This window comes from Belonocnema kinseyi, chromosome 3, assembly GCF_010883055.1.
Source record: "Belonocnema kinseyi isolate 2016_QV_RU_SX_M_011 chromosome 3, B_treatae_v1, whole genome shotgun sequence".
NCBI classification, from domain to species: Eukaryota; Metazoa; Arthropoda; class Insecta; order Hymenoptera; family Cynipidae; genus Belonocnema; species Belonocnema kinseyi.
Genome location: NC_046659.1, coordinates 58,615,882 through 58,640,598, shown reverse-complemented (window position 1 = coordinate 58,640,598; position 24,717 = coordinate 58,615,882). Strand labels below are relative to the sequence as shown.

The 24,717-nt window shown below is 29.3% G+C and overlaps 1 protein-coding gene across 4 annotated transcripts in view; it reads right to left on the bottom strand.

Annotated features, from left to right (window-relative positions):
* Positions 1-22,887, bottom strand: part of LOC117168668 — a 143,677-nt gene extending 120,790 nt beyond the window's left edge. For all 4 annotated transcript variants that reach the window (XM_033354329.1, XM_033354330.1, XM_033354333.1 and 1 more), the window contains exon 1: positions 22,662-22,887. The gene's annotated coding sequence lies outside the window, so the exon portion shown is untranslated. The remainder of the gene's footprint in view (positions 1-22,661) is intronic.
* Positions 22,888-24,717: the final 1,830 nt, after the last annotated feature.

The following is a 24,717-nucleotide window of genomic DNA, read 5'->3' as shown; positions in this document are numbered from 1 at the left end:
GAATAAAAGTAGTAGCCTCAACCACTTTAATAGCAGCGGCATATATTACAAACTAAAATAGTTGGGCCTACTACTTTGTTAGTTGTCCCAACCAACTAGTTTCTTCAGTGCACGAATAATCCAGTAGTGGCGCTAGAATAATTCCAGTCTGCCAGAAATTATTTACACACGGGATATTGTTAAATGAAATATCCATGTTTTTGATTTAAAGAAATGTTTCTTTGGCATTTATGGCGGGGTTTAACTACGGTTTTCCGCCTTAAAATTTCAATGTCACGTTAGCGTCGTGGTCAACGCTGTGGACTTTACACTCGATGGAGCCAAGTTCAATTCCTGCTGGGGGTGGATTTTTCATCAAATTTTTCGGTTTCAGGTTCATCAAGATTTAAAATTATGTGCTTTGTTTAAATTAAATATGTATATTAATAACAATGATAATTATAATTTAGACTAAAAGAATCCAGTTGCTTATATAGGAAAATATGTACTATAATTGAAGAACTAATTATTGCACTCGCGCATGGTCTAGGCCAAAGAAATATTATTTTTTAATCAAGAGATATATTTTTGTGCTTCAAATATTCAGAAATTTGCTGTGGGGAAATAGTTGTTTGAGCTTATAAAATATTTGCTTGACCTTAAAATATATTTCTTTCCTTCAATTCATAATTCCCCATCTCAAAGAAATATTCATTCCAATTCATGCGACATTCATTTCGAACAATGAATCATTCATTTGATGTGAAATGTATATTTTTTGTCTTAAATTAATATTTCTTTGATTCAAAGAAACATTTCCCTTCGACCAACAGGTCGTATTTATTTGCCTCTTATAAATGTTTTTTTGAAAATAAACAGGACTTTCACTTACTTCAGCCAAGTAAAGTACACTTGGTACCACACGGAAAAAAAATTCTTGAGGCGAACGAGTGAATCGAGAATATATTAAACTCAAAGAAAGTGTACGCTTGGATTAGGTAAAACGTTTAGTTAGAAGAGTTGCACATTTAGTTACATTATGTAAATTGTTCTCGTAAATCAGGAATTTGGACAAAATTGCTTGGTTCGAAAGTTTATTATTTTCGACAGATTATGTATAATTGTATTATCTTAAGATTAGAAAAAAATGTAGTTGTTATAGAAATATATTAACTTACAGTAGCCAATTTTTAGTCTGGTACCGCGAAAATGAATTTCCCTGAAATCCGTGTAATGTATTTGGAGGTCAAGTTTGTTGTTTTTATCGCGTTTCTTGATATTTCAATATAGTTATCGCCTACAATCGAAACAAATGTAAATTATTATTACTGCATCATAAACTGCCTTTAATATTAAAAATCGCGCACATTTAAAGTGGTAAAAAGCGTTTAATTGTCCAAAGTAAATCTCAACTGTCACTGCTCCCGATTAGACCGTCGCCATTTTATTTCGCTGCTCCCATAATGCACCGGCGCTCTTCCGATAATTGTTTCAGAGGTTTGACTATACGATATCCCTGGTATATGGAAAATGGTCAAGGATATTCATTTTCGCTGATCCAGGGATCTTTCTAAATTCCTTCGTTCGTTTTCAGCTAAATGTTTGGCTATAATAAGGAATAATATCCCTGTCACAGCTCAATTTTTTTTATCGTGCAGTAATCCTTTTTGTCAGTGTAAAATTTGACTTCGTCAGTTTTCATCAAATATCCACGTTTTAAGACCCCCTGAGTCAAAAAATGATTTTTACGAAGTGACCATCTGTCTCTGTTAGTTGTTGTTTTGTAGGCACGATTACTTTCGAAAAAATGATCAGATTGGATTGAACTTTGGCACATTTGTTAAGGCCTAAAAAAAGAACGAGTTCGCGTGCCAGCCATTTTTAACCAACGGTTCTGGTTTTATGCAACCAAAATGATTCTCAACAACGGGGGCCGAGGGGTGGAACAAAAAAGCCAAATATTGGCAACGTAGTTTATGGATGGCCCTTAAGCTGGCATCCACTCATTTTTATTTTTATTATGACTTTTTAATCCTTACAATTTTAATATAAACAGAAATAGTTTTAAAAAATTCATCATAAATAGTTAAATACTCAAAAAGAATAAGCCAAACAAAAATCCCAATTGAAAAAGTGATTTTATAGCTACAATTTGTACGTGCTTTAAAGTCTCGGACTCAGTGATCTAAAATCATATACTTCCAGACCTGAGAGCAAAGGGGCGTGGACTAATGCCTGACACTTCGAGACATTTTCTTTAAAAGCAAGGGTTCTGAGATCTTAGTTCTCGCGCCGAAGCGCGATAAAATCATGGAGCAGTGCCTTTGAATTAATCTCTCGAAATTTCTCTCCGTGTAGAGGAAAGAAAAAGTTTGACACCTACCTCAATTTCATAAACACAGAGTCTGTTAAAACTTCTGACAAAAAAATATTTGTTTAATTGATGCCATGTTAAAAATTCCCACATTTATATTTTCTCTATATAAGCAATATATTTAATTTAAAGATTAAAAAATTTGATTCATTAAAAATAAATTTTGCTGCAAATACACAGTTTGAAGATTTTGCCAATCTCATCGGTTAGCTTTCAACGAATTTTGTGGCCAGATTAAAAATTAATAACATTAGTTGAGATATAGATTTTTTCCGTGTATACTAGAATTTTGTTGTGATTAAAATTATGTAGAATTGAAATGTTTAAAGATTTGGCATTGCGAAAAAGGTTTCTTATAAGGTTAATACGGAGAGTGCTTTATGGATGATAGTGTGAACCTAAGTTATTAATATATTATAGAACTGATACAGAAATCCAAATTTTTCTTTATTTATAAATATTGTATAGATGGTGATAACCCCGACCTTACGTAACGCAAAGATGACTCAATCTGGGGTTTATAATCTCACCAGTAAAATTATTACACTGTGGAATCTCGTGGTAATAAATGAGAAAGTTCTCTATACAGCTTTGTGTGAATGGTGGTGCCTCAAAGGTAGATGACTTGAGATTTTCTGTCAAACTTCACGTTTAAGAAAAACTGAAAAACCAATCATAAATATATTTTAATTGCACAGATATTTATTTACTTCAAATGAGTTTTAAAATGGACTTTTCCGTACCCGAAAGTTGTCAAGTTTAAATACAGCCTAAATCCCAACTTTTAAAAAAGTATTGGCGCAAAATTTGTTTAATTTAAAATACTGAATCCATTAAAACGGTTTGTTATAGTAAATTAGAAGTTATATTTAGTGATATAAAAAATGTTATAAACCTAAAATCCATAAAATTAAAAAATCAATCGAATTGTAATGTATACAACGCTTTAAATTTCTGGGGATTAATTCATTTATATTGATAAAGAGTACAATTTAAAACAGAATTTATTAATCTTTATTGAATACTAATAATTCCTTAGAACCTTGGTAGTACAAAATTTAAGAACTAAATAAAATTGAAAAACGCGTAAAATTGATGAAAAACCTGCAATACAAAATTTGAACGAATTTTTATATTTCTAAGGGTGCATTCATTGATATTGTCAAAAATTATATTTAAAAGTATTTCCAAAAAATAAATTGACTACATTTGAATTTTGCAACATTAGTGGCCACAATGGCCACTCACATCGAGCCGAAAAAAACGGTTACTACTGAAAATTTGGTTATTTTGAGTATTCAAAACTAAAAAGAAAAATTAAACATTTCTCAACATTTTGAACTGAAAGGCTTGATAATTCTTTTTTAACTTAAAGCAATTAAAATCGTAAAATTTCATATTAAAATATTTCGAAGTTTTGATTTAAAATTAAAATTGGTAAAAATGGTATAACTTCAAAATATAGTATAATTATAAATCTATAAGTACAAAATTGTAAATGAAATCATACAAAATTGCAAACTTTGTGAAACCCGTTTTAATAGTTGCAGAATTGTTCTACTTGAAGCGTTTGTTATATAAAGCGATTGCGATGAAACAATTGTAAATTTTAAATATTTAAATTAGAGTAAAGCCCAATTTTATTTCAAATCAGGCAGAGAGGTCCAGCTTACGGTGTAAGGATGATTTGGCATTTGAATTGCGTGGTAAAAAAAGGAACCCGTATTTTGCAGTTCAATAACAAAAAAAAATACACTTAGGCCACCATTTTTCTACAAATTTTGTAAGTGGATTTTCTCAAAATACCATTTTTTTTATTTAAATTTTTGTTATTGGAAATAAATGATAAGATGTTCTACATATCTGTGAGTTCGGTTCTTGACAAACCACTGTTTCCCATTAAAAAATATTATTTTTGATCAAGAGGATTTTTTTCAAGGAAAAAACGAAAGGTCTACGTAGAAAAGAAATATTTTTTGGACTCAAAAATGGTTAAGCTTCCATAAAACTGATAGGATGTCTTTCTTATGTAAGCAGAAACTGTTGACAAAAGATAATAAAACATAAAAAAGGTGGCGTTTACTGAAAATCTTCTTAATTTGTTTAATCGAATTTTCAAAACATAAAAATGGAAAAAATATTTTTGACGTGGGAATTCTTTTTTTAAATATAATTTTTTTCTGCTTGCTGATGCAAGCTATAAAAAAAGGGAAGAGGTGTTTTTGTAAAACTTTTGACAGACTTCAAAATGAATCTCTTTTATTTCCAGGTGTTTCTCTATATTAAGCAGTAAAGACAGAAAATTAATTACTTTGATAATTTTAAAACCAACCAAATTGCAAGAATTGAAATTTTAATCATTTTTGATTTTGAATTCTCAGAATTGCACAAAATCCTATTTGAGGCTTTTAACATTAATGTGCTATTTAGAATAATTGAAGACTTTTAAATCCTTCATATTAAACTTTTTTTTTTCGAACCCATGTTTTCAATTTAGTACAGTCTAAATTTCACTAATTTTAAATTAAGCTTCACAAAAATGTATACTTGCAAAATGTAAGCGATTTAGGTTAAAAAAATGTAAATTAGCTTCAAAGTTTAAAATTTTAAATCACGTAAAACTTACAAAACTAAACACTTTGAAATTGTCAGTACTTAAAACTCTAAAAATCTCTAAATAAAACATTTGAAATAAAATAATTTAATACTGTTTTTATTTGATATACAATTATATCCCTATTTAATTACTTAAAATTGGAAGCTTGGAAAATTAACATCTCGAAAATAAAACTGTTTTATACCTAGTCGTTAAAAATAAAATTAGTTATAATTAAAAATCTTTTAACTTAAAACTAAAACTGTTTTAATTTTAATATCCTTCAATTTTGCAACTTTAAAATGAGATCATAACGATATTTTTCAGTATGTTTGTTAATAATTGGCAATGTTATAGCAATAGTTTATTTATAAGCGAATGTATTGCTGCAATCTTCATTTCCTACTTACCAATGTACGTTTTCAAAATGCTCAACTTTTCTACTCAGTCGCATAAACAAGGATACGGAAATACATGCGATAAAGGTGTATGTCATTTGGCAAGTATAAAACATCATATTTAATGAGATTTATATTGAACCTCAAAAATAATTAAAAAATTATGTGAAAAAAATTAATAAAAAATTCCCTTCAATCAATGCTGTTACCTCATTATTAGTTTAAAGCGTCTAATCAAGTTTAGTGCGTGGTCATGGACTTATTTCACATGTTTCCTCTGAAATTTGATTATTGATTATAACCTTAGCAAGGTTAACCTTACTGATAAGATATATTATATTGACAAAATGTTTTTCTGGTAAGAAAAAATCATCTGTAACGTATTGAAATCAATCATTTATTTGAACTGATTTTCATTCAGTGTAAAACACTCTATTATGATTTTGAGCACTTTGAGTATAGTAGACGAAAGTTTCAAAGTTAAAATTAATGTTCAATGGAGCATCGTTCTTCTGGCTCGTTACATATTAAAATAATCGTGTGTGACTCTTCGAGCGAAAAAAAAATTACGAAGTGAAAGTGCTTTATGTATCACAAATTCAAAAGTACAGATTGTAAATGAAAGTGTGATAAAAAATCGTGTTCGCACCTTCTTTCTTTGGGCCTCACTTGATTGCCTGAATATGTCATAGATACAATTAAGTCTGCAAAAACATTCGCACGTCACCTATCGCTTGAATCGTTTTGACAATCAAGTCGGTTGTCTGAACTTTAAGAAAAAAAAGATAGTTGCTTATTAAGTAGCGCGTGGAGTGAAAGTATGAGCATAAAACCAGCACAGGACTGGTATCAATACGAGTGTACATTTTATGTATGGGTAATAGGTATTACATATAAAAACATATATTACAAACAATATTCATAGCATGTACTCGAATATGTTTAAAAATATACCATTTACATATTAACCATTTTGCAAATAAGGACTCGCCCTTTGTCTATTTTTTGGTTTCGACAATCGGTAAAAGTAGGAATTTAGAGAGAGAAAATAGTAAAGTACACATGAAAGTTATAATTAGTTTTCTATTTTTAAATTTATAATGAGTCTATAATATGTTGAAGTTCTTCAACTTATAAGCATCCAACAGAAATATGAACAGGATTTGAATGCATTCAAATATTTGAAAGTGAAGAATTTTTCGTGAAATGAAACACTTTAAAAAGATGAAACATGCGTAGATACGTATGTTTCAGTTATGATAGTATTATAACTTTAACAAATTTGGAAAATTATACACATCTTGAGATCAAAAAACCTTTTATTTTTCACGTATAAATGCTTTAAAATTCAAAAAAAATTATATGAATGCTCTATATTCGGGAAAGCACCATTTATCTTTTATGAGGATTTCATAAAAAATATCTTTTGGAAACTTTTCCTTTCAAGATTAAATTTTCGGAGAGTCAAACAACGCTGGACGAATCTATTGCCTTTCATTCTTCAAATTTCAATACAAAATTTCATTAATTTTAAAAATAAGACGCTGGAAAAAATTAATGGAACGCGCGGTTGGTATTTCGCCACGTCATAGACTACCTTGAAAATTGCCTGATTGTGAGTTTTATACTCTCAGAATTTTTTTCTTCACAAATTGAAAGACTCATCAAATATTCTTCAAATTCCTCATCACTTGACATCGTGAAATTTCTTCTTCTTCTGAGAAACTTTTAAGGAATGATGACTTAACATTTCTATAGTCCCAACCTAGAACACCATATCGCTATAAGCGTCCCACTGAGATTAAATTCCTTACCTATAGAAACAATTAAGAAATTATTTGGCCATGATTCACCCCTAAAAAAAGAAATTTCTTCCACGTAAAAAATGCAATTACTAAAAATTATCTATTATTTGTATATAAAAGATCAGGGTGTCTATCGAAATGATGATTTTGAATGTCTGGTAATTTTTTTATTTTTCCCGGTCAATTTCAAAGATTTCCATAGATTTAAAGGATTTTAAAGGATTTTTAAATATTCCCAGAGATTTATAAATATTTAAAAATATTTCTTATTTGAAACTTCAGATAATTTTTGGTCATAGGAATTAGAATTCTGATTTAGGGAAAAAATATTGTTGTAAAAGTATTATAATTCTGAACTGGCACAAGTTCAAAATTTCCGTTATATAATACAAATTTCCTGTCTTAAGACTAAACTATCATTTTTCAAGAAAAATCCCTGTTCGAAAGTGAAAATTATAATTTGTCTTTACGGAAATTCCCTGTGCCAAAATCTAAATTTTAATTCTTTAGGAAAATTCTCTGTTCGAAGTCGCAATTAAATTCATTTCCAAAATTTCCTGTTTCAACTCAGAATTATATTTATTTCCAACATATTCCATAAAAATTCAGAAATATAGTAACTCGCTTTTTCTAAAATTTGGAAAAGTGAAATTTCAAATTCTGGGAAATTTTGATTGCAAAAATCAGAATTTTAAAATTTTTTATTTAGAACAAGGAATTTTTTTAATCTTTCAAATTCTAACATTTAACTGGGATTTTTTTCATAAAATCTCTTTTTATATATCAGAATTAAAATCAATTTTCTGAATTTTCATGTCAAAAATTACCTATTCTAAGATCAAGTTTATAATTTTTTACGGAATTGCGTGTTCCAAGTACGAGTTATAATTCTTTACCTGCATTTTTTCACTATTAGCTTAATAACAAAAACTCCCTGTTTCAGGTAAGCATTACATTTGGTAACAACATTTTCTATTATAATTCATACGTATAGCATCTTCTTCTTTCCAAAATTTCGAAGAGGGTAATTTCAGATTGTAACTTATTCTGGCTTCGAACTAGTTTTTTTAATTTCCTTCTCTTTAAATCAGAATTAAAATTCTGTTTTTTAAATTGCTATTCCATATAAAAATTCTCTGTTTTATGCCAAATTATATTTATAGGAATAAAATATAAATTTAAAGCTTAGACTTAATTCCCGTTTTTTTCAATCGTCGTTTTAAATAAATTGTCGATAAAAGAGTTTCTTCTGTCTCACATTCCAATAAAAAGAAAAAAAAACATTTTCGGTACAAAAAAACTAATTCTTGTAGTTTAAACTATAGTACTTTAAAATGTATTCTTTAATCAGGCTGAACTGGCTGAACTCCCTTTATTTTTTTAAGTTTCGGGAAAAAATAATTTTTCACTATAAGTGTATTTATCTGATCAGCGCCAAATCTGAACTAGACCAGGCTGTCAAAATTATACGAAAAAATCTTGATTTGATAGTGTGTAAATAATATAAAATCATACATCTATGTATGATTTTATATTATTTTAGACACATTGTAACTTTCTCGAAATATGAAAACAAAATTTGCTGACCAGATCTTTTAGGCCTCCTAACGATTTTTATAATTTTCGACCTAAAATATTCAAGAGGTGTTCCAAAATAATCAGCAAACAATATGGATATAAAAGTACCTTTTCAGTGAAGTTTGTCAAGTTAAACTTGCAGGGTCATGTTTGTTGAAACTCAGTTTTGTTGTTGTCTGTTTCAAGATGATTTAACTGAAATTATTTTACTTTTTAATTTAATAAGGTCAATTCCAGTTCTGAGAAATTTGAGAGTACTTAATATTCCCATCGCATAAACAAAATTTGATTTATACTTTCAACTTTCGCAGCCTCTTACATAATAGGGTGGAGTTGGTACCTTCTGTCTCAGCGTCGAAATCCGTACATAATTACATGTTTCGATTGTAAATGGGTAGACGGCCATTCCGATTGCCAAGACTCACGAAACTGCTTCTATTCAAGATTTCTGTCGGTCGTAGACTATTCCCTCATGACACGTGCATATGTGCACTCCACCGTAACTGAGATCGTTAATGCGATCGAAATGGGAGGTGGGTATCGATCAGGACACCTTCAAATTAATGGTAAACGCCGGCAGTTTATCAAAACTATCATGGGTACTCACATACCAAAGAGGTACTTGCATAAAATAAAGCAAGGGCACTTTTTTAGGTTCCTTTGTCTTTTTTGCTCGTTTAAGGTTTTGCAATAATGCATTCACTGAGGAAAGTTAACAGCGTTTCAGTGAACGGCCTTTGTTAAATACAAAAGAACGATTGCTGATTATATCGATATGAACAAGTTAATATTGCAGAGTAATAAGAATGGATAATATTCAATTAGTGCACGTAAATCGCACTTAATTTGCATTCTGAATTATTGAGTCACTAATGATCGAAGTTCCTGCAATGCAATCGTCTCAAATCTCTCAGTCAGTTTTCTTGGAATTCAAGATTTATAATTCAGAAAAATAATATGTTAGTTGAAGAATCAGTTTTACGAATTTTTTATAACATTGTTCAATGTAAAATTAAGTAAATAGAATAATATAGAGCGGCGTTTTTTGTTGTTTAGCTTTAACTTTTGTCTACAAAATGTATATAAAAAAGAAAATAACATTTTCTCATTTAGAGCATAAAAATATTAATCCCTTTCTTTAAATCGAAGAATTGACAAGATTGATTTATTTGATAAGGGTACTGTATGGGAACCGAAACGTTGGTAATGCAATTTATTCTGATAGTAATAAAAATAAAAAAGACGAAAGAAAGAAAAAAGGAGGAGGGGGTGTGGTTGGTTGCCTTCTAATTCTTCTTCCTTCTTTTTTAATTTTGTCTGAAAATTATTTTATTTTTTGTTTTTTTTTCAGATTACAATAGGAGCCTTTTTTGTTTGTTTGTTCGTTGTGGTCCAAATTCGGTCCTTGGATTCTTGTTTTACAGGAGTTTACTCGAAAGTTTTCGTATTCAAATGTTAGCCATTATAAATGTACCATATGATATTATAGTGTCCACTTTGATGAAGTTATGCAGCTAAAAATATTTTAATTACAGTATTGCAATTTTCTAGTTTAGGCAAAAACTTTACCAGGTTCCTTTAAATTAAAGGTATTATTATGATTATAAATCTTATAATTCATATTGGAAAATTATGATGTAATTAACTTTCATGTTGCATCGCATACTCAAAGATTTAATAATTGAAAATAATTCAGAATAAACAGGATTAGAGGCACTTATATCAATATTTTATACATATAACGTATCTGAACGCGTTCAAAGGGTTATAAAATATTAATCAAGTTTTTACGGCGAAAATATCGATTTATGATACATTTAATATTAATTATGCAAATCTGGAAAAAATTTCCTTCTTGAATCGAAAATTAATTATATAGATAAAACCCGGAAAAAGCTTCCAAGATGTATTTTTACTGTCGCTGAAAAACAATATTTGCTTAGTATCTAGAGTGATTCCATTATCATACAAGTATAACATGTTCTTGAAATGTCAAAATATGAGTATCAATTGTCATGTCAAAGACAATTGACCATTCATGACCTAAAACAATAGGGTACTTTCATTTTAAGTTTTAGAAGTCACTCGCTTTTCATTTGTTTCCTACTACATACTTCGCATACTGAACATGTGAAAATGAAGTAAGATTATAAATTTAAAATAGAATTTTCTGACTTTAGGGGCACGAAATTACATGTAGTCTGAATATAAAACAGTACAGCAAATTTAGGACTCAAAATGAGACCTTCAAAACAAAACAAAAACAGAAAAATTAAGTTCAAAACTTTTTTCTGTGTAGATTATTTCAAAAAGACAAGTGTTGAAAATTAAAGAGTTTAAAATTGAAATCCTCAAAAATGTAAATTTTCTAAATTTAAATATACAAACTGTGACGTATTCAAATGTTATAAAATTTAAATTTGGATGCGTTCCAGCCCGAAGTTATTTTTACATTAAAATCAAATGAATTTCAATGATTGGATGCGTTTAAAATTGAAATATTTCGAAATTAAAGCACAGAAAATTAATAATTTTATAATTCAAAACGGTGATATCGAATGAATTTCATATTTTAAGGGGTTAAAATTACACCTTTTTCATTTAAAAATGCTTTAATAGTCGAAAATTAAATAAATTAAACAGTGTAAGTTATTAAAACGTTTTATTTTTAAATTATAAAATTGACATTTAAACTTAGATATTTCAAATTGCACCTCAGATATTTCTTAAAATTCAATACACGGTAAGTCACAACCATATTGAACCTAAAATTTATTGCACTCAATGTTTCTTTACAGAAAGCATTTTTATGATGATTTATCCGCAGTTCAAAGACAAATTAAAAGTCTTGGACAGCATTAGATTAATACTTTTTTCTTTCTTTTATATTTTTATTACGGACAACAGAAAATTCAATAAAAATTGTTCAAAAACCATTTAAATCTATTAAAAAGTAATAAAGATTAAAGAAAAGTTGAGTGCAAAAACACTTTAATAACCGTATTGACAAAATATCTTGTTCTGCTATGTAAAAACCTATATAAAAACGCAGCCTGAAATTTTTCCAATTCTTTTATAATACTTTTTCACTCGCAGACTTTAATGTGAAATAATACTTCCTTAACAATAATTTAAAATATGTAAAATAAATAGTTTGATTCGTGTTCTTTTAAAATGGATTCTATACTTTATTTTTACTTAAAGTGTGAATTACTTCAAAATCATTAGCAAAAAAGTATTCTGCAAAGAAAAGCCGAATACAAGAACTTTCAGGTTGATAATTATTAAGGATCATTACGAATAGTTTTATTAAAATCTTATAAATTGTGCAATTTTGAATATAGTATCTAAATATCATATATAGGAGTATAATTTTATTGAAAAAACTATTCAGTTCCTTTGTTGAGTAGTTAAGAATATTTACAGAAGATATTACAATTTTTCATCTTACTAAAATTTTCAAATTCATTTTTTAATATTGCTGGCGAAGAGAAACTATCAGAGCAAGTTGACACAACAAACTATCTAACTTTAATTTATTTTATATTTTTTAAACAAAAAAGTACTTTCGAGCTATAACTTAGCCTCATCAAAGCATGAAAGGAACATCCTGGAAACACCAAATCGTCGTCAAAACACCAAATTTTACTCAGAAAGATTTGCTTACGTTTTTTATTTTTTGTTTGAAAAATACCAGCACTCTTAATATAATACTTAGCTTTGCTGAATCGTAACAATTATAGGCAAGAAGACGCGTAAACTTTTTTAAATCTGCCCGCATCATAAAAAAATTAGTTTAAATCGATAAAACGCATTTTAAAAATATGCCACTTGCACCCGTATGCTCGGGAACTTTCAAAAATGAACTTATGAAGATGAAAAATATCGAAAACTCATAAAATGAAAAATATATAGTAATTTACATTTTAATTTACATAAATCACATTTGAGTTAAAGTTGAGATTGATATTTGGAAGTCCATTGAGCCAAGTGAAATGATGTAGTCATATGGATAAGGTCATACGTGTAAAGGAATAAATAATTCGTCGTAAGGATCGTTTCTTGGTGGTAGGAAGAAGAATGGAGGACGAGACCGAGGACGAGGATGAGGAAGAGGAAAAAGAACGGTACCGAGGACTGGTTATTTTTTCGTCGTCAAGTATTTTCAACATGAAGTAACAGTCTGTACTACACAAGCACATACGACGTCCTTACTCCTTACTCTTTACTCCTCTACTTACCGAGCGTTGCGCTCGGCCTCGGAGCAACGCTCTTATCGGTCTCAACGTTTTTACGAGACGTCGTTAAACCGTCGTTGGACGGAGAGGCGATTTAACAACGGTCACAAAATTTCGACTTCGCAATACCGAAGTAACGGCTTTCGATTCGCGATTCTTTAGCTAAAAACAAATGACCACCCCACCTATCAAGTCTTCAAGCAATGCGTAAAGTTCTCAATTAAGAAATTACACGCACGTGAGCTATAACCCTTTATAGGCATTTATCGATGTCTTTTCTTATAACTTTAGCTGTGACATATTTACTTTTTTCATTTTTTGCATGGAAAATTATGACGTATCATACATTCTTTTACAAATATTATTTTATACATTGGGTATTAATAGATGATTACGCCTTTTACGTTTCCAAATTTAAGGTATTCTATATGTATATTCAATCACACCAAAAACATTTGCAATGAAAAAATCTGCCAAGTACAACTACATAAAGAAGTTTATCTTTAATTCTTTTTGATCTACTAGTCAAAACACCTGGTAAAAGCCGCAATATCAATGCACAACTTCATACCTTTTTAAAATAAAAGTTGGCTCAATAATTTGTAAAAAAAATTTAAACCTTGACACGATTGAATTTTACTTACAAAATTTCTATATGGTGCTTTATAAAAAAAGTTTCTTTATATATTTTCTTATAAATACTTTTTCCCAAATTACTTGGCATACTTTGATTTAAAAAATTTGATTTCGAAAATTTGCAGATGTTTTTGGTAGGATTTCATGTTTCTTCGTATTTTTTCTAAATAATATAGGTACGTAAATTAATTCAATTTGCATTAAAACACTAATTTATCAAATTAGAAAAATAAAATAATTGCTTGCATAATTTTGCTTAAATGTTAATTAATTAAATTAAATTGATTTATTCTTTATCCAATTTAATAGAACCATTATTCAATTTCTATTTTCATTGGTACATATTGATAAAGTAAATAATATTTTGAATTCAGAAATATCTAGCTAGACTGCCGAAAAAAACAAGAATGCAGTAGATAAATGGTATCATCACTTAAATTTCCCAACTTTTAATTTTAGTTCTTACTTTACTGAAATTGCCAAATGCGAATATTTGAAAATGTTAATGATTTTTGCATACTTAAAAATTCGAATGCCTTTAATATAGAAGTCTTTGAAATTAATAAGTATCAGCATTTTTAGATACGGTCAATAATTTGTATCACAATCTTACTTCCTTGCGTAGAGTTGCTTCCTCATAAATGAAGTGTAGTGGTAGTTAATCTAATAGTAATAGCAATTATGTACATTTCAAAACCTTTATTTTTGATATATTTCGATATAATTGGAACCTAGAATCTTTAAATTTCTGTTTACCAATAAATCTCACAGAATAAAGAGGAGCTATGATCATGAAATTTTGATAAGTTGTAGTTTCAATTGATGTCTACCACGGTGAGCTTAAAAATATTTTTAATTCGAGTAACATACATAACACCCATAATTTTTTGATTAGAAATAGGTTTTCAACACTTCAGAAGTAATTTCCAAAACATAAATTTAAATCGCTTCTTGGTAACTTGAAAAAATTGTATTTAAAGTTTTTTATACAATATTCTTAATATATTTTTGTATAAATAATAATTCTCTGGCAAACGTAACCAACGCGACGGAGCGCATAGCCTATTCGCCTAGTTGGTAGGTGTTAGCTAGCATTAACTCCTATCTATATTGGCATTTTAGAATTTTAGAATTATTTAAGAATTTTGGTTATTTAAAATAAATTTCCTACTAAAATAATTCATTTTTCAAAAGGTTCAACTTAAGACCAAAAAAATTAGTTTTTAAATAAAATTATGAATTTTCAACTAGAAAAATTAATTTTTAACTAAATAGTTGAACTTCCAAACAAGAAATGAATTTTCTACAAAAGAAGACGAATTTTCAACAAAATACATGAATTTTCAACCAAAAAAGAATTATTTTCAACCAAACAGTGGTCTTTTTAACCATAAGATATTAATCTTCTACGTTAAGAGACGAATTTTTAAACCAAAAAATGCTAATATTTAACAAACAAGTTGAGTTGTAATGAAAAAGATTTTTCTTTCAATAAAGAAAAAAAATCGTCAAAACGTTGAAAGCTCATGCCAACAATATCAATTGTATAAAGAACAGTTGAATTTTCAAATAGAAAAAATATATTTTCGACAAAAAAAGGTAATTTTAACTAAAAAGTTGAACTATTTACCAAAATGGTGGAATTTTTCAGACATGACTGTTCAACATTTGTGATGAAATTGTTTTTCTTTCTTGACTTTTTAAATAATAATAATTGTACAATGCGAAATAAATACTCATGTATCATATGAATTAGTATTGTGAATTAGTATTATCATCTACATTTATATAGTATACGGAAATATATTCAGAATATTGTATACCAAAGTTTAAACACAATTTTGTTTATACTTACCAAAGGGCGATTTTAATTTTGCATGTAAATTACTTCTAAAGGGTTGAAAACTCGTTTCCATTTAAAAAAAAAACTATAGGTGGTATGTTGGTCGAATTAAAAGCATGCTCAACTTACCGTGCCAGGTCTGAAAAGATTTTGAGCTTAATCGGCCAATTTTAGGTAGTTTTTTCCGTTTAAAAATTTTAAAAAAGTTGTTTATATTGTTCATATGAGAGAATTTTTTTTATATTTGGACTATAACTGCACTTGACATAATTGTTCGCGTTTTCGAGTCACTTCGAATTATCTATTGAGGAACCTTAGATGACATTTCATGGTCTATCAATAACGATTTATAAAAGTAAAAAAAAAATGGTTTGCTTTGTTTGTATAAGGAAAACTGATTGAATATTAAAAATGTAAGACTACTGTGACTCTAATAGTTGTTCGTTGCAACAAGACACATTGATTGAAATCTCAATGGTCTTTTTGATTTTCTGGAAATGAGATTTATGGTATAAGATAAAAACATTAAATTTATGAAAGTGAGCAAAAGTAAATACATTCATAGTGAATACACCTATAGTACTTCGCAGAGGTATTTTCACACGTGTAATTTTTGACAGTTAAACGTAATGCAATGTTATGTTTTTTTGTTTGTTTTTTGTTTCGAGATAACATGAAAATTTACAATATTATTTAATAATACTCAGTGGGGATTATATTGACTCTAGATAATAAAACTGTAAAATATCGAACGCCAAAACCATTCCACCAACAAGTATTTTTCAATTGTCAGTGCTTATGTGTACCGAAAAAGTTCGTCTATTTGTATCGTAATTTGTACAAATATTTCCTTTTCCAGGTTCCGCTATTTATGCAGATATTTGGCTACACCTAGCACAGCCTTTTTCAAAATTTCATAAATCTATATTAGTAATATCTTAATAAATAAATCACAGAGATTAGTACAATAATTTTCACTAATTCACATTTGAAGACGGGGCTCCAGTTTAATTAATAAGTCGGAATTTAAATATTCGGTAGCATTACATGATCAAAATAAACTAATTAACTTATGTACAAAATGTAAATGGAAGCACGCAGATACAAATTGCAATTTTCTTCTAGAAATATCTTAGTAGCTCGTAAATTCAAACACAGGAGATAGTGTTCTGCTAGTTAAACTCGCCAACACTTTTATATCGGACTAATTGCAGAATACCATAAATCAACGAATCACCTTATCTAGCAAGTGACTCACTGAAAGCTATTTTTAAAGTATTGGCGATTTCCGATTTAAGATGCACAATCGTTGAGAAAATGCATATATACCTAGCTTTTATTAATACTAATGACTTGTAACATATATTTGATATAGAAATTAAAATACCATACAATTTTAAATTGTTAAACTAATTTGTCATTTGAAAGTCTTGCATAATTCTTTTGAGTAAAAACTTTATAAAAATATTTGTCTCAAAGTTGAACATTATTAAACAAAGAGGGTGAAAATCAATAAGATAGATCTTTAGATGGCGTTAAACATAGGCGAAATTGATCATTTCTTATGAATATAATATATTTACCAAACTATTTTTATATTCTGCTGTTTCTCTATTAGCAGAAACATAAGTTTAAAACAGCAATTCCCATTTGTACTTTAAAAAATGATTACGGTAGATGCACTAGTAATCGTCACTGCATTAGTTATCGACAGATGGTCCTGTATTTATCGTATAACAAGAGTCGCTCTTGACGAGTGTGACAAAAAGTGAGATTTTAGATCAGTTTAAATATCCTTTTATCAAATTAGTATTTTTTCTCGTGTTAATACTTGGTTCCGTGCCGTATTTTAAATACAAATACAAGTATTTTAAATTTCCAATTTTACTTAAGGTGACGATTACTCGTGCATTTACCTCATGCGATTTATTATTTACAATTTTATAAAGTCAAAATAGAAACCTACCTAGGTTACTTAATAAATAGCTATAATAAGGTTAAAAAATTATCAATAAAAAGGTGTTTTTCGTGAAACATTATTTACATTTTATATTTTGACATCAGTACACAGAGATTTTTAGAGAGTTCGCAATAGTATTAGTATTATTAACTATGGTAATCGAACGAGAAGCCTTCTAGAATAATTACATCTGTCCATGCGGACACAGTTATTTTAGTTTAAACGTTACTGTTGTAAAATAATTCAATATCAATTTCTTAACTTTTGATTTAAGATTTTAAGGTGTTTAATTTTTGGAAGAAGTGTAAATATATATTTGAAATATTGAACACGAGTTCTAATTATGTTAACTGCTTAAAGTTTTTAACTCGAAACTTTCCACTTTGAAGATTCCACCAGAACAATTTTGTCATTTAGAATATTTAATATCACAAAAATGGTTAGACGTCCAAATTGAGCTAGAAACTCAAATTAAAACTTTGCACGATGATTATATAGTTTTCCTTTGTTACATATTGTAGTAGTAAACTATTTGCAATGTTTTGATATCTTGGATTTTTTGTGATTGAATTATTTAATTCCGTAAAGCTTTCATTTTGTATTATTTTACTCTGAAAGGGTTTTTATTAAAATCTTTTAACTTTCTTCATACATTATATTTAATATTTTCCATTTCTTTAAGTTTATAAAATTATAAAATTAAAAACAAAGTTATTTCCATTTCTGTTCGTTTCTTTTTCAATTTTAAAGCGTCTGTATTTGCGTTGCTGGAAGGGCAGTATGAAATATGAAAAAAGTTTTTTTTTACCCTGACACATAGTAAACTGTATATTTTAGATTAAATATTGAATTAAAAACTAATAAAAAATCTCAAGAACGGAAAGAGAGACCAGATTTTTGGCCACTTGCAGATATTAATATAACTGCAAATCATTATCTAGAAAAATTAGTTCCTGGTTCGACATCACCATTTTTCAGCATCCGATTCCAGGACAAAATCGAACCCGACCGGTAGTTCTCATCGTTAGCTCAAGATGGCCCGGCTCTAAGTTCTTTAATTATGAATTATGATTACGCTTTGTTCCCATAGTTTTCCTGTTGTGAGATCACGCATTATAACCATCAACACAAGTGAAAAATACTATATACAAGATTGTACTGAGAATCCGAGCTCAGTTGCTCCTGACAAGTCTTAATGAAATTATTGCAAGAAAATAGCAGAGATGCCTCAGCACTCTCGCTTTTCGTGCACTTTTACACAACTTTATTATATTATAGGATTATCTCATAACCTCAAACTATTGTGCGAATGAGAATATCCAGAAATGCATTGTGTATTCTTGATGGAAAAATAAGATTACGAGACACGCGTGGGTGCCTCGAGATTTTATCTATTCATTCCACGCTAGAATCTCGCACCTCTCGTGTATGCTCAGTACATAAAAGTGATTAGTCGATTCGATTGAAAAAAAATCAATTTGATTCACGAAATTGAAACAAAAATATTAAATAAAAATTTACAAATTATTGTCTACAATACCCCCTTTTCAATACAATAATAAGTATGATCATATTCTAAGAAAAATAATTATATGATATTTTTTAGCATGTAATATAATTTTGACTAAAGTATTGTTTAAAATTGAGTAATTATACAAACTGGAAATATTAAAGCATAAACTGTTTAAAATGTAAGCATACCTATGTATCTTAAATTGAAACTGTTTAAAATTATACTCTTTTCATTTAAATGTCAGGGACAGTTGAACAACTGCGATTTAATATTAAAATACTTTTAAAAATATGCCAAATTTTAAATTGACTCTAAATTTCAGTGACAACTGCATTGAACCTTCAATAACTCGTTTTAACGGCATATATAAATGAAAAATTAGATGTTTAGATAGTTTCTGTAGAATTGACAAGAAATCGCAAGTCGGTATTGAAATTATGATAAACTGGATTTTGTATGCTGAAAAATGGAATTATTTTGATTTGAAAACCATTGAAATACATTAATTTCACTCTTTTACGTAATCAGGGAATACTGCATATTTGAGAGGAATCACTGACGTTCATCGGACAAAGTCAATGGAGAATCAATGAGAAGACAGTAACTATTCACGTTTCACAAAAATTCCAGTCTTGCTTCACTACTGTTTTCATTATTGAAAAAATTGAAAATTTTTCAGTAATTTTCGGTAAGTTGGAAATGATCAATGTTAAAACACAAACTTCGAAATGGTTAGCATTACAATTACAAATATAGAAAAATCTTGAATACTCTGCAAAGAATTTTAATAAGATCGAGTATAGAGCTCCGGAAAATTTGGCTGAATTTAAGTTAGTAATCTGGCAAATTTTTGTGTTCATAAGAAAGATTCTGTTCCGATAATATTTGTTCCTCCTTTGGAAAAATAGTACAATATTTTGCGTATTTTCTAAAGGGAGACTTGGAAAAGGGGTTCGAGATGTGAAAGATCCCTCTTCCCTCGCCAGGCATTAACACGCGTATTTTTTAAATGCAGACTTGGAAAAGGGGTTCAAGTTGTGACAGATCACACTTCTGTGACCAGTCACTTATAAGTCTTTTTTTGAAGGGAGAACTGGAAATGGTATCGAGATGTGACCAATCACTCTTCTGTGACTAGACACCTGACTATAAAATTAAAATATGGCAAAAAATTAGTATTATAAAATTAAAATACGGCAAACTTAACCCATCACTAACACGCGTATTTTTTAAAGGGTGACTTGAAAAAGAGGTTCGAGTTTTGGCAGATCACTCTTCGTGACCAATAACTGCCAAACTTTTTTTTGAGGAAGAGCTGGAAAAGGTTTATAGATGTCACCAACCACTCTTCTGTGACCAAGATACCGGACTACAAAATTAAAATACGGCGAAAAATGACGTACTACAAAATTGAAATACGGTAAAAATTGCCGTATCTGTATACACTACGTTTAAATAACTCTACTAAAATCTATAGGCTTCTAAAGTCATCCAATTAAAAATTGTAAACGTTTAAGGTTGAAAAATTCTAAATACACACTTGAAAATAACCACTAAATTTAAAAAATTGGAAATCTAGCTATAATTGAGTAGCTAAAAATGTTCAGCCGCCTTAAAAATTAATCAATTATATTTAAGTTGAAAGCATTTTAAATTTCGAAACCTTTATTGGGAAATAATTTCAAATTCTTAAACAATCCATTTAAAAAAATTCTAATAAAATTCTAATCGATTCATTTTAACAAAAATGTATTCTTTTTTTCTAAAATAAATATTGACAACTTTTGCTTTCAATACATTGACCTGAAAAGTGAACTTGCAGTTGATTCTGTCTTTTGCACAATCTATATGGGCCATCCACAAATAATTACTAATAATTAATGAAAAAAAGGTAAATATAATATTATTATCCCTCTGACTTCTTATGCAATTTCTCCGTGATTCGTAAGCAAAATTCTTGCTTGTGCATTTACCTTGTCGCAAATTTTATAACAAATTTCAACTCTTATTTTGTAATGATCCAATAAATATGCAGTTCATTTCTGTAAATTTAATTTAATGCCAAATTATTATTTCTTCATATATGTATGTATATAAATAGGAAGTATCTACGAGTACCAAAATTGCGGTACGAATATGGGTGCGTCTACACAAAAATCAGGCTATTCGTACCGAAATTTCAGTACAACTTTCATTTTTCCCAGCTCCCCCTATTCGTACCGAAAAAAATTGCCTATTTGTTTAATTGTGGATGGGTTTCCCATTTTTTAAATTCATTGGTTATTTTCATGCGTGTAATTAACATGTTCGAATCTTGAACATTTACAATTTTTAATTAAATAGCTTTAAAAAGTCTGAAGGTTTCAATGGAATTATTTTAATTCTTTGAATTCAAATAAAGATTTTTCGATATTTTTAATTTTAAAATAGTTAGTTCTGAACATTTTCAAGTTTTTAAGTATTACCGTTGATCGTTTTGAACTTGTGTAATGTTGACTACTTAAAATTAAAGATACTTAGTAAATTTAGAATGTTTTTAATTTGAATTGACTCTGAACGGAAGGTATTGTTAAAATATTACAACTTCCTAAATTTTGACAAACATGTAAGTTACAATTTCGAAATTGAACCATCTTGAATTTTTCAATATAAAAAAGAGTTCTCTCTAAAGTCAAGCAATACATAAATTATTTAGTTATCTATATTCTTTAATGTTTCCTTATTACACTCAGAAGAATGTTTGTTTGACGCTATATCAAAGATAGAGTGTGTTTGATTCAAATATTTTGTTTTGTTTAAACAATAGTGCGTTTGAATCAAAATATTTTTCATTTGAAACAAGCAAATATTTGTTTAATTCAATAAGATAATTATTTGACCCTATAGCAAAGAAAGAATTTGTTTGATTTAAACAAACATTTTTCTGAGTGTTCGTTATTAGCTATAAGAGAATTGCATTTTTTAATAATAGACAAGCTTTGTCAATTTCGTATCTTTTCAAATCTTATCACTGAACTGATTTTTCGGCCTCAAATCCTAGAATATCACTCACGGTTCCACGAAGTGTACATTTTCCTCTTAATCTTTGCATTGTCGCTCCTTTCATCGTTCTTCGAAAGCGACATTTTTACTCTGTTGTCTTAACACAGATTATTTGCAAAATTTTAAACGACAATAAGAAGTCAGTGACTAGATACTGATATATCGGACTGACATAGATGGTTATTTTCAGTTACAAAAAAAACACGAGTTTTTCACTGTATGGCACGAATAACTCAATAACGACAGAAACTTGATTTATTTCCTGTTATCTCGCGCCACGAAATCATCAGCGAGAAACAGTAAATATTGTTTAAGTCATGAAAGACCATATTTTTTTCGAGTTCACACTTCTGCTAATTAAAGAATAACGATATAATTAGTGAAATTAAACTCATGGATTGTCGTGACTTTCTTAATTATTGCTTTATAATTACCTCAGAAGGTAGTTAATCTGAGACAGGGTACTTCTTCAATAAACCTTTTAAAAAAATTCTACATTAATTATTATCATTAGCTACTGATAATTAATTCCAAATAATTGACGATTTGAACTTTTCTAGGCAGCACTGAACTTTTCTCATGAAAAGTTAGTTCCTTTCAGAGGCAAATAAAATTCCCTCCCCAAGAAGGAATTTCTCTGTAAATATATTATCTGATATCTCCATCATTAAAAAAAAGTATGAACGATGAATTGTGTACCTGTTTGACAAGCCTTGGATATAACCTCACTGGATATTGTGCATAGTATGACCATCAGTTTGAAGAGAAATGAGTAATAATATCCTGAAGGTTAACGAGTCACTTTTACAGAAGTTGTGAGTAAAAAAAACTGAAAAATTTGAAAGTAACACAAAATCCGCGAGAGTTAAAAGCGACGAGGACGTGACTGTACACTGTGCTTCGACCGAGCAGGCCAGAACGACTGAATGTCTCTTTCCTCTTTCCAGTCCAGACCAGACCAGACCAGACAACTCTCCCACTTCTATAGGTGCACACTGCACACTATATGACTATGCAGACTACAGGTAGCATTACACCCGTACTCAGTACTCACTGTCGTTGACATTGAGAGCTAGGAAACAATCGTTGGTTGGCCCCTCTGTCTCATGTGCAGTGCGTTATCGCATTACAATCGATCCTGTCATGAACCCTTTCCATTACCAAATGTAGGGCCTGCTGTATATTTCGGGATAATTAAATTCTTTCCGTTATTGAATTTCATGTTTTTTAGACACATATTGTTTTATGAGACATTTTTTTTTCAATTTGGATGATTATATTTGCCCTGGGAAAGCTGCTGTCGAGCTGTCATTACTAGAAAACGTTATTAAATTATTAGTAATAACAAACCTTCAACCTTTACGGAATTTACATTCGAGGAGAAGTTCGTTCGCCCAAAACCTATACGGAGTAATCCATATTACATATTAATACACGTTATTACACTATTATTACATAATTATTACGTGCATAATACGGCGCTAGTTAAGAGTACCGCAACACAGGAATAGTTCAATATTAGGGGAAACCACTTTTGCCATTTCATTATTTATAATCTTAATTGTTCCTTAAATCTTAATGATAGAATCAATTATAGCCAAAATTTATAATCATTTACATTAATTCTCGTAGCTAACTATTGTATGATTTATATTTTGTAAATATACATTTTATACGCTTTTCTTTTCTGCAGGAGTGCTTTATATTACGTTGAACAATGCCAGTACCCAAGTAGAAAAAGCCCCATCTTTCCCCAGCAGCTGAACATGGGGACCACATGTGGTTAGGCCACCTGGGGATATTTTGTAACGGAAAATGGCAGGGAACCCCATGTGGATTGATGAAATCTTTTAAATTTTACGTAAAATAATAGTTTAGCAGCTATTGACAATGAAATTGTATCTGCAGGACCAGAAAGCATAAAAAAGTACCCTAGCGAGCCGTGGCGCCACCAAGGTACTTTTTTCGAAGTTGGCGTCAGGCCGTTTTCTTGTCGCACGAAAAATTTTTATATTTAGCATTAAGGCCATGTGCCGAGTGGGTCACGTGACCAGATTCCTACCTTACCGCCATCTTTCTTATTTCCCAACTTATTTTTACACGAAGCTTCACATCGAGTTGAAAATTTGGGATTTTAAATAAAAAGCACTAAAAAAGGTGGGTCTGGTCATCACATGGCCTTAAAAAGGCTATTTACACAGTGTTAAGAATTTAATTTTGAGACAGTATGGAACCCACTTTATACCAGCAAACCTTATGTAAATATACTTATGGCAATGGATAATAGATTATATTATGATTCGAAATTTTTTTCCTACAGTGAATCTTGTTTGTGCGATTTTTTCAAGTTTGAAATTGATACTGCTTGCCGAAGTGATTTCAAATCACGCAGCAGCCTATGCTCAAGTCCCAGAATTATTTTCCACTCGTATTTGCTGTTCTTCAAGAGGATTAAGATAGACGTATAACTTACCGATAATTTTTTGCTGACAAAGTTATGATTATATTTTAATTACAAAAATTAGAAACATGGATTATCAAAAAATGGTCAAAATTTTGGTTAAAAGTGTGATATTATTTTATACAATATAGGTATTTACATATCTTTTTCTTTCTCATTCGGTTTTTTCCTTTTGATTTTTTTCTATATCCGTCATTAAAGAGTATATTTCATGTTATTCTTGCCCTTTGCCCGCGCCTTCGAGAGAAGAGCATTTGTGAGCTTTTGTTTTAGTCTGAAAAACGAAAATTCTCG